An 11,786-nucleotide genomic window follows, 5' to 3' on the forward strand; every position below is an offset into this window, starting at 1 on the left:
TTTTTTTCTTTGTTTATTTTTAGCTGATTAGCTAAGAAACTTCCTGACTTATTGTTATTTTCAAAGTTTTGTATTCAGTATTTGTATTAAAAATATATTTTGTTTTTCAATATATTTGTTTAATTCTAGTTTTATTTTACGTATTTTACCTAATTTCTCCTCATCTAGCGAGCTTTCTTTTTTCTTTTTTTTTTTAGCAGTGTCCTGTCTGGCAATGTGGCAATAAGAATAAATGTCTTGATGCCAAAAAGAGCCCAACAGATTTTACTTTCACTAGTGTAGCAGTATGGCAATTGCCATATTGCTCCACTTGTTTCATGCATATAAATTGCTTTATTATAATTATGCAGCGAGTTTTACAGTTTATATGGACACTGCAATGTAAATAGAGCAGAAAAACAGAAGAAAAGGAAAAAAGAAAAAAGAAAAGATGAAAGAAAGAAGAGATAGTGGTGCTTCATCACCTGTTGTTATGATGGGATTCAGATTTCTAACCCACATGCAGAACACAACGGAGGCAGATGAAAAGTTTGACTGTTTATTGAGATAAACACAAAGTTATATGAATAAAGCAGAGTAACAGATCCGGGACTGGTCACACAGGGTTCTCTGTAGAGAGGGACAGTTAGGTTAGCCAGGATGCTGTAGATCTTAGCCAGAGGAATTGTGCAGGTTTGTACCTGTGATGTGTTTCAGGTTTAGCAGCTGAGGGAGGGAACCGGGTTGGGTCCAGAGGCTTCAAGTTGGCAGAGGGCTAAGCAACGGCAGGGCTCGACTTCAGACTTATCAGTGTTCAGATCCAGAGTCTTCTTCCGATCCTCTTCTTGAGGGCGGGCAGGCAGGTTCAGACAGTTAGTTTCTTCAGGTGAGCTCCAGAGAGCCGGCAGGCAGATTTCAGCAGATGAAACTCTTCCAGAGTTCCAGGGTTCAGTCAGGTTTCTTCCTAGGAGGCAGAGAATACAAAAAGCTGAATAGGTTCTAGTTCAAGGTTCAGGGGAGTCAGAGAATCAGACAGACTGGTTGGCTCAGGCTTTGCTAACCATAACTGGCTTAACACTCTGGCGCTGGAGTGTAGTCCCGCCACTGCTTATATGCTGGTCTCCTGATGACTGATGGATCGCAGGTGTGGTCGTCAGCTCAGCTCCAGGAGACCCAGAGGCGCCCTCTGCTGGAGGAAGGTGGACAGACCTCCAGATCCCAACACCTGTAATGAGATAAAAAAAGAACAACACAACCGAAAGACATGGTACGAGACATACAATAAAGCAACACCTTGAAACTATCGCTAAAGTAATCTAGGGAGCTTTCTACTAACTTAATTTTTTCCTCTAATTCCTGGATCTTTTTTTGTTCTAACATTTTTTATGAGATGAGAATGAAATTATTTCACCTTTCATTACTGCTTTCCCTGCTTCCCATAGTATAGATGCTGATGTTCCTAGTAAATCATTGCACTCCAAGTATGAGGCCCATTCTTCCTTGAAAAATTTAAGAAATTCTTCATCTTTAAACAGTGATGTATTAAATCTCCAGCTCTTGTTTTGTGGAGCCATTTCTTTATTTATTAGGGTTAAAGTAACAGGAGCATGATCACTGACAGCAATAGGATGGATTACAGCAATGAGCTGCTGATTAAAAAATAGTCCAAACCGGAGTAGGAATAATGAACATTAGAAAAAAAAGTGTATTCCTAAGTGTTAGGATGAAGAGATCGCCATGCATCGCACACTGCATGAAAAGTGGGATTTTCGTCAATATGCGGCACTGTAGATTGTCGTGGAACTTCAGGTTAGCGGCAGTTTACGACAATTTGCAGGCTTCGCCGAAAACTCCCGTAAATTGTCAGAAATTGACGTGGACTTTGTTAGGCAGTGTTCCCCCCATGCCTCCCCCCAATGGAATTCTAGGGGAGGCTTTAACATGTAAATGAACATGCTGTGAGCTATACAAATGCAAATCAGGGTTGCAGGGGGGGTTTTACTCCAAGTGACATTTTTCTAAAAGGTAAGAAATCTCTGATACAAAGAGATCAGGCTCAGTATAGCCTCTTACATTTTAGCTAGAATTGATTTATTTAATTAAAGTATAGAGACCAAAACAGATCTTTAGCTGACAGAGCAATACATTTAGAGCAGTAATTATAAAAAAAAAAAAATTGCATTTAAGATAAAAAATAAAATGTTGTCTGTCAATATGCTCAATTCACAATAACTTAAGTGGAAAAGTTTCAAGAAATGAGTCTGAGATGATTCACTTTATAACATGGTGCATTATCCTGCTGGAAGTAGCCATCAGAAGATTGATACACTGTGGTCATAAGGTCCGGCCAGGTCAAGATCCGCAATTGCAATCGCACCAAACAGGAAAAAGAACATCGACAAATTCCGGTTCGTCAAATTAAAATATAGCAGCAACAGATCGGTGACTAGAAATTATAGCACAATTCTTATATATAAAAAAAAAAAAACTAACACCGTTTATTTAAATGATTGGATCCAAACTATTGGTTATTCACCAACGAGGAAGCAGATTTCTCATCTCCATCAAAATATTTATTTTATACCGAGGGACTTAAACTTTAATCAAATCCATTCAAAAGAAACTTCTTATTACAGGAATGAAAAGAGATGTTTGGGAGAAGAGAACAAGTTCATTCAAAAAAAGCAGTTTTGAATTATCCTTATCCCTGTTACAAAAATCTACAAAAATATAAATATATATATTTGGGCAGAAACTGAACATATGCTGGATGATGGTGGGATTTTTTTAATATGTCATATTAAATTAAGCGCTCACAGGGTTCATACAGGAATGAGTGACTCTAATTTAATGCTATTTGAAATGATTTTAATGCCATCAACAAGAACCATGTACACAAGTTATTAGTGTACATGAAATATGAAGGAGCTGCAAGCATAGTTCCATGACTCCTGTATGTATGTAAACACACACATATATACGTATATATATATCCTCTAGCTTTTTCTCCGCCTGGAGCGATATAATATATCTGACGAAATTGTTTTTATAAGCATTTTTTATTAAAGAATTATAAATACTTCGATAAACATATTTAAATAATTTTAGTGCCAATTAAGGCCTTGATTTAAAAAAAATGAATGATTTTTTAATTATTTTTATTGATCCGCGGAAACCCTGGCTCATCTCGCGCATGCGCTCTACGATCTCCAAGAAACTCAGAGCGGTGCGGTGTGCAGCCACAGTGGAGGATGTATGCTTTGCTTTGTGCAGGCGGTCTGGAGCGTCTGGATTTCGGGGTAAAACTCCTCTTGGACGCGATGGCGACTCTGCATCGAACAAGACGAACTCAAAGAAGAGATGCTAGCGGTAAATATATGTTCGATTACTGCCTGCTAGGCTAAAAGCAGCCTAGCCTAAGCTACGGCTAAAAGCAGCCTAGCCTAAGCTACGGCTAATAGCAGCCTAGCCTGAAGCTACCGCTAATAGTAGCCTTGCAAGAACAAGCTTTATTAAAGTGTATTTTTTGTGATTCACAGGAAGCAGTACGCCGTCTTCACAACTCGGAGACTAATTGCAGGCGCTATGAACCGGAGCAACGTTAAGATTTAAAGAATATGCTTTCATTCTGCGGTAAAAGGATACTGAATGGATACAGATGGATACCGATCATAGCATAGCATCATTTTGTTTTCACAGACTACTGTCGCCTCACAATGAGGCGGTGACCTCCTATTTACTCGGAGCCATATCAGCAAGTCCAGATTTGCACGATGTTGATAAAGACGACATTGTGTGTAAGTGACTTGTTTTAATGTTTTCTCCTTCCTTGTTACTGTGACTTGCGTATGATCTTTTATTTATACCACTCTCATTTAATTGTTTTCCAGCTGCCTTTAAGACGTATTTTCAGACGGTACGCAGGAGCTTCAGATATACGCAGCCAGCCAACACGCTGCGTGCGGAGGCAATCTGCTCGGAGTCGGGCCAGAAGAAAGAGGGTAAGACTTTATTTGGTGACTATTTTTCAGGTGCATTAATAGATGTGTTGTGTCCATACGCAGTGCGCTGATTCATTGTTTTTTTTTTTCAGCTGCTGAAAGCGAGGCAGAGTGTGCTAGCAGATGAGGAAGTGGAACTCTGGAAGTCCGCCGTCGTCGGCGGTGTCTTTGGATGGATTGTACGGTCGCCGCCATTTCGTAGGCCGGATCTCACTGAACTATGTGTTAAGCTGCAGTCCCGGTTAGAAGCGATGCCGAAGTACAGGGCCGCGCACAGTAGGCGTCTGCACATCGGACCTGCCTCGGAGGGAATGCTGCCAGTTACCTCCAACCCCGAGGAAGCAAACGGACCGTTCACGGACTTTTAATTTTTAGATACGCATGTGTTAGGATACGCGTTGTATATAGTTGTGTGTGTGTGTGTTTCAATAAAGCTCTTTCTTTGCATAAACAGCTTCCTGGCAAATGTTAATTTCCTGTATAAATTCATTCATGTCCTTGATAGTAGCATAATAATTGTGTAGTAGTGTGGGATAACATAAATACACACCATATGAATGAATAAATATATGAATGAATAAATATATGAATGAATAAATATATATATATATATATATATATATAAATATATATATATATATATATATATATATATATATATATATGAATAAATATATATATGTAAATTTATATGTAAATATATATATATGCCAACCAATCACGAGCGACTTTACTTGTTTAAAAAGAAGTGGTTCCGTCCAATACTCAGTAAGAAAATTAAAGCCTGGCGTGGCCACGTGTGGTTTTGCTGCCAATCACGAGCGATTTCATTTGTTTGAGAATAGTGGTTTCAGCCAATACTGAGAAGGTTGTTCAAGCCAGACCTGGCCAGCCGCGCGGGTTTGCTGCATTCATATGCTAATTAGGGCCATTAGTACAGCTGATCGCTCTCCACATACGTCAGAGTCCGTTTCCGACAATTTGTGGCACGACAAACGCGGACAAGCACGGGTTGCAAATTGTCGGAAACTGACAAAAATCAGGCAGATCTGCGGGAGTTTACGGGGGTTTACGGAGACGAAAATCTCACTTTTCATGCAGTGGCAAAGACCAAAATCACTCATGTATTGTTGTCAGGGTTAGGTTATGGATTGTTGACCCAAAAGCAGAGGCTGAGAGGCAGAGATGAATTTCTTGTGGATTTAATGATAGTTAACTGAAATACAGAGGCAGGTAATCCAAAAAATCCAAATATGAAACAAAGTCCAAACAAACAGGCAACCAGGAATCCAAAATCCAAAATGAAAGCAAAGTCCAAACAAACAAGAAACCAGGAGTCCAAAAATCAAAACCTGAAAACAAGTCAAAACGAACCAGAATTCATGGAGACATCAGGGGAATCACTAACACAAGGAGGAAGGCTCAGAGAGACGGAGTTGGAGGAAGTTAGATGAGGACCCAGCAAAGAATAACTGAACAGCAAAAGTATTTATAGGAGACAACAAAGAGAGGGCTAATGAGCAGACTGGGAGCAGGTGTGCACAGAGCAGGAGAGGAAAATAGCTAGGGAAAAAGGAGAACACAAGAGGGCAACAAATAGAAACCTAGAAAACTGAAATAACCAGAAAACACAACAAAATAAGAATTAAACCACTAAGACTATTAAACATTGAGCAAAGTAAAACTGAAAACTCAAAAGAAAAACATAACAGAGCCAAGACTTAAACAGTAGCTAAGAATTAACCAGGGAACACATCAAAATAAAAAATTAAACCACTAAAACTAGAAAACAAGGTGCAAAGTAAAACTGGATACTCAAAAGAAAACATAACAGAACCAAGACGGAGACAGTAACTGAGAAAAAACCAAAGAATACAACAAAATAAAACTTAAACCATAAAAAACTAGAAAACAAGGAACGAAGCAAAATGGAATATCCAAAGAAAAACATAACAGAACCAAAACTCTAACAATTGTTTGTATTGTATTGAGTCCCTGTTGTATTTAACCTGTCTATTTCTCCATTTAGACCAAAGTTGAGGTCACCCCCAATAATTAGAGAACAGTCCCCATGCTTTGAAAGTGCATTAAAAAGTTTGTGGAAGAATGAGGGGTCGTCAACATTTGGACCATATATGCTGACAATACATAACTTTTGGTTATGAATAGATATTTTAATTATGATAAATCTGCCTTCGGGATCTATAATTTTTTCTAATATTTTAAAACTGACGTTTTTTGGGGGGGATTAAAATTGCTACTCTTCTCTGTCTAGAGTTATAGAAGGCTGCAAACACACTTACAGTTTTTGCTGATTTATGGGTTTCTTGCAATAAGACAATATCGACATTTGATCTTTTAAGCTGGTTAAAAATCTTAAACTGTTTCTCTCTGGTGCCAGCTCCATGCACATTCCATGTCACAAACCTGACATTCACCATAGGTGTGAGTGAGAAGCTTAAAAGTACATGCTTCTGAATAACAGAATAATAGCATGAAAAGTGAGATTTTCGTCCCCGTAAACTCCCGCAGATCTCCCTGATTTTCGTCAGGTTCTGACAATTTGCAACCCGCGCTTGTCCGCGTTTGTCGTGCCACAAATTGTCGGAAACGGACTCTGACGTATGTGGAGAGCGATCAGCTGTACTAATGGCCCTAATTAGCATATGAATGCAGCAAACCCGCGCGGCTGGCCAGGTCTGGCTTGAATAACCTACTCAGTATTGGCTGAAACCACTATTCTCAAACAAATGAAATCGCTCGTGATTGGCAGCAAAACCACACGTGGCCACGCCAGGCTTTAATTTTCTTACTGAGTATTGGACGGAACCACTTCTTTTTAAACAAGTAAAGTCGCTCGTGATTGGTTGGCATATATATATATTTACATATAAATTTACATATATATATTTATTCATATATATATATATATATATATTTATTCATTCATATATTTATTCATTCATATATTTATTCATTCATATGGTGTGTATTTATGTTATCCCACACTACTACACAATTATTATGCTACTATCAAGGACATGAATGAATTTATACAGGAAATTAACATTTGCCAGGAAGCTGTTTATGCAAAGAAAGAGCTTTATTGAAACACACACACACACAACTATATACAACGCGTATCCTAACACATGCGTATCTAAAAATTAAAAGTCCGTGAACGGTCCGTTTGCTTCCTCGGGGTTGGAGGTAACTGGCAGCATTCCCTCCGAGGCAGGTCCGATGTGCAGACGCCTACTGTGCGCGGCCCTGTACTTCGGCATCGCTTCTAACCGGGACTGCAGCTTAACACAGAGTTCAGTGAGATCCGGCCTACGAAATGGCGGCGACCGTACAATCCATCCAGAGACACCGTCAATGACGGCATCTTCTTTGTCGGACATGAGGTCGACGGTGGCGGACTTCCAGAGTTCCACTTCCTCATCTGCTAGCACTCTCTGCCTCGCTTTCAGCAGCTGAAAAAAAAACAATGAATCAGCGCACTGCGTATGGACACAACACATTTATCAATGCACCTGAAAAATAGTCACCAAATAAAGTCTTACCCTCTTTCTTCTAGCTCGACTCCGAGCAGATTGCTTGGCAGCCTCCGCACGCAACGAGTTGGCTGGCTGCGTATATCTGAAGCTCCTGCGTACCGTCTCAAAATACATCTTACAGGCAGCTGGAAAACAATTAAATGAGAGTGGTATGAATAAAAAAATCAAACGCAAGTCACAGTAACAAGGAAGGAGAAAACATTAAAACAAGTCAATTACACACAATGTCGTCTTTATCAACATCGTGCAAATCTGGACTTGCTGATATGGCTCCGAGCAAATAGTAGGTCTGTGAAAACAAAATGTACAGCTATGATCGGTATCTATCCGTATCCATTTCCTTTTACCGCAGAATGAAAGCATATTCTTTAAATCTTACCCTTGCTCCGGTTCATAGCACCTGCAATTAGCCTCCGAGTTGTGAAGACGGCGTACTGCTTCCTATGAATCACAAAAAATACACTTTAATAAAGCTTGTTCTTGCAAGGCTACTTTTAGCCGTAGCTTTAGGCTAGGCTGCTATTAGCCGTAGCTTTAGTCTAGGCTGCTATTAGCCGTAGCTTTAGGCTAGGCTGCTTTTAGCTTAGCAGGCAGTAATCAAACATATATTTACCGCTAGCTTCTCTTCTTTGAGTTTGTCTCTCCCGCACAGTTATTTGACTGCAGAGTCGCCATCGCGTCCAAGTTGAAGGCGAGTTGAACGGGGGACGTCGCCCAGCCAAGGATCACGTACCAGCAAAATACTTCTTCTTCTTTTCATTAATGGCGGATTGGAAGTAACTTATAGGTGCATACCGCCACCTACTGTACACGAGTGTGTAGCAACATTTTCTCTACATTTATTAAATTCTATTTATTAATCTTGTGTTTTTAAGAAAAGTAAATAAAGCTTTCCTTACTCTATAAATATCCATTATGTTTCCTTCATTTCCTAATATTCCTTTAAGACTCCATTCTTTTCCTGACCTTCCAACAATTCTTTTCAGATTCTCTCTTTCAGATTCATATGTTCTACAGTTCATTAATACATTTTCTACATTTTCTTTCTCTTCACATCCTTCACATTTATTATTACTTTTCTTCCCTATTAAATGTAACGTGTCATTTAAATAGGTGTGTCCTACTCTTAATCTAGTCATATTTATTTCTTCCCTTCTGTTTCTCTCATCAATATTTCTAATTAGTACTGACTTTTGTACTTTATATAATTTTCTCCCTTTCTTATCTTCATTCCACCTTTTTTGCCATTCTTTTATTTCTTTTATTTTAATACATGATTTCCCTTCCCCTTTCCCGAAAGGAATTATCATCGTCATTGTCATTTCTAAAGCCCTTTTTGCTAATTTATCAGCTTTTTCATTTCCTTTAACCCCTTCGTGAGCTGGAACCCAGCAGAACCAGACATTAATGCCACCTCTATATAATCTAAATAAACTATGCATAATTTCTAATACTATATGTATGCAAAGATACACAGCAGTTGGTGACATTATAACTTAAAAAAAAAGAGACATATAATGTAAAAAATAAATAAAAATAAAACAAGGGAAACAAACATATAAATAAATAAACAAATAAATAAAATAAACATAAAATAATAATAGCTAGGGGTTCATTTTGAATCTACCTCGTGAAGACCGTTTTAAGGAAGAAAATATGATTCTCGTTGGACTCATAACTGGACCAAAAGAGCCATCACTACATATCAACGCTTTCTTAGACCCCTTAGTTGATGAGCTTCAACAACTTTAGTTACTATGAGTTACTATGATGCCATCAGTTAATACATCCTCTGTGCATTTAAGTAAGACCAAAGAAAAAGTCACGGTAGTCATGCCACTATGCACAGTAGTTGAGCTCTAGGAGACTGTGATCTCTGCAGACCCCTCATTCTGATTCTAATGTTGTTTGCATGGAATGCACATTTTACCAACTGATTCTGATTAAAACAAATTTTTGAAATACATTATTTTGTGTATTTTTTTACATAACATTTGCATACACAGTAATCTAGCGTACTTTAATTAAATAAATCAATTCAAGCTAAAATGTAAGAGTCTATAATTAGGCCATACTGAGCCTGATCTATTTGTACCATCTATTTGGGGGATATTTATTGCCACACTTTGGGCCACTTAATACCAATTTAGCATCAAATAAATGAGGCAGCCTACCTCAGCATTGTTGCTGACCTTATGTCCTTATGACCACAGTGTACCAATCTTCTGATGGCTACTTCCAACAGGATAATGCGCCATGTTATAAAGTGAATCATCTCAGACTAATTTCTTGAAACTTTTCCACTTAAGTAATTGTGAATTGAGCATATTGACAGACAACATTTTATTTTTTATCTTAAATGCAATTTTTTTTAAAAATAATTACTGCTCTAAATGTATTGCTCTGTCAGCTAATGATCTGTTTTGGTCTCTAGACTTTAATGAAATAAATCAATTCTAGCTAAAATGTAAGAGGCTATACTGAGCCTGATCTCTTTGTATCAGAGATTTTCTTACCTTTTAGAAAAATATCACTTGGGGTAAAACTCCCCCTGCAACCCTAATTTGCATTTGTATAGCTCACAGCATTTTTTATTTACATGTTAAAGCCTCCCCTAGAATTCCATGGGGGGGAGGCATGGGGGAACACTGCCTAAGACACTCCACGTCAATTTCTGACAATTTACGGGAGTTTTCAGTGAAGCCTTCAAATTGTCGTAAACTGCCGCTAACCTGAAGTTCCATGACAATCTACAGTGCCGCATATTGACGAAAATCCCACTTTTCATGCGGTGTAAATAGTTATATCTAGACCCAGGTAGCATCAAACCGTGTGCTTGTGATTGTGTGGACCACAGGGAAGGGACAGAGAATTAAGAAAGTGCAATGAGTAAGAAAAGGTGAAAGAAAAAGAACCGGGGCCCATGCTTCCTGTACCCAGCTGTGACTAACAGCCATACGGTGCCCACATGCTCATTTCATTTATCACCATGATCCGTTCTATTCAGTTTTCAGAATTCTGACTTTCTTTTCATATTATACTGAAATAAAATGTAAAAATCAGTTAACTTTTTTTATTTTTTCATTGGCCCTAATCCTCTTCCCCGGAGGCTGGTTAGTGACTCCAAGTTCCTAAAAAATAGGCTTGAAGGTAGACCCTTGAGTTACTGGGCTTCATTACTGTGGAACCAGCTTTTTCCAATGCTCAGAGAGGCAGTCTCTCCATCTCATTTAAATTATCGCTGAAAACATTTTATGACAGACCTTTTAGTTATGATTGATTCAGTTAGCTCTGAACCATCTTATAGCAGGTACCCCCTCAGTTGCTCCACCTGATGTATCTATCAGTTTTGCTGTTAAATTGTAAGAATAATGATAGACATACTACATATGTACATGCATAGATATACATAAAAAAAAAAAAAATACTGTGGCAAGGTACACAACAGAGGGCCCAGGTTGGATTCAAACCCAAGACTTCAAGGTGAAAGTCATGCATTCTGACCAGTCAGCCAAAGGGATATCACTTGGCCAAGTAGCCAAGGCACAATATCGGTCGAAGGCATGGTGACAGGAAACCACACTGGCAAATCGAGTTACTCACTTATAATATGCTATTTACTAAGAACGATGTCCCCCACCCCAATATGCTATTTACCGATTTGCACTAAACAGAACTATGACAGAACCTCATAAAATCCCTGGAGGAAAAGCACCCTCTTCATTCAGTTTTCCTAGAGCAGGGATGTCAAACTGGTCCTATAAAGTTCCATGTGGCTGCCGGTTTTCTTTCCCACCAAGTAGTAGCACACCAGAGTCCCTTCATCTTGTCAAGTCAACATGTTAAGACTGGGCTCATTTGATGAGATAACTTTTTCTATAGGATGCTGCTAGAGAAAAGCTAAAGAGCAAAAAGATTTTTTTTTTTAAATCAAATGTTATTTCATTTTCAGAGTTGAAAAAAATGTGCAAAACAGCAACTCCCATTATATGGAGTGAAACGCACAAAAAAATAAACTAAAGAAACAATAAACTTACAAAAAGATCTGTGTGAAATTGTTTTACTGTTGCAAATGTGGTTAATCATGTCTTCCATATATGTCAATCCTTTCACCCATTTTTTTGCAAATATATTTTCTTTTATTTTCAAATTATACATTAGATGTTCCATCACCTTTATATCCTCTATAATTGACATCATTGCTTGTGAGTGGGAGTATCAGACTTAAGCCAGGTCTTAGTAATAG

This window comes from Cyprinodon tularosa, unplaced genomic scaffold (assembly GCF_016077235.1).
Source record: "Cyprinodon tularosa strain WSP-4 unplaced genomic scaffold, ASM1607723v1 ctg9, whole genome shotgun sequence".
Lineage (NCBI taxonomy): Eukaryota > Metazoa > Chordata > Actinopteri > Cyprinodontiformes > Cyprinodontidae > Cyprinodon > Cyprinodon tularosa.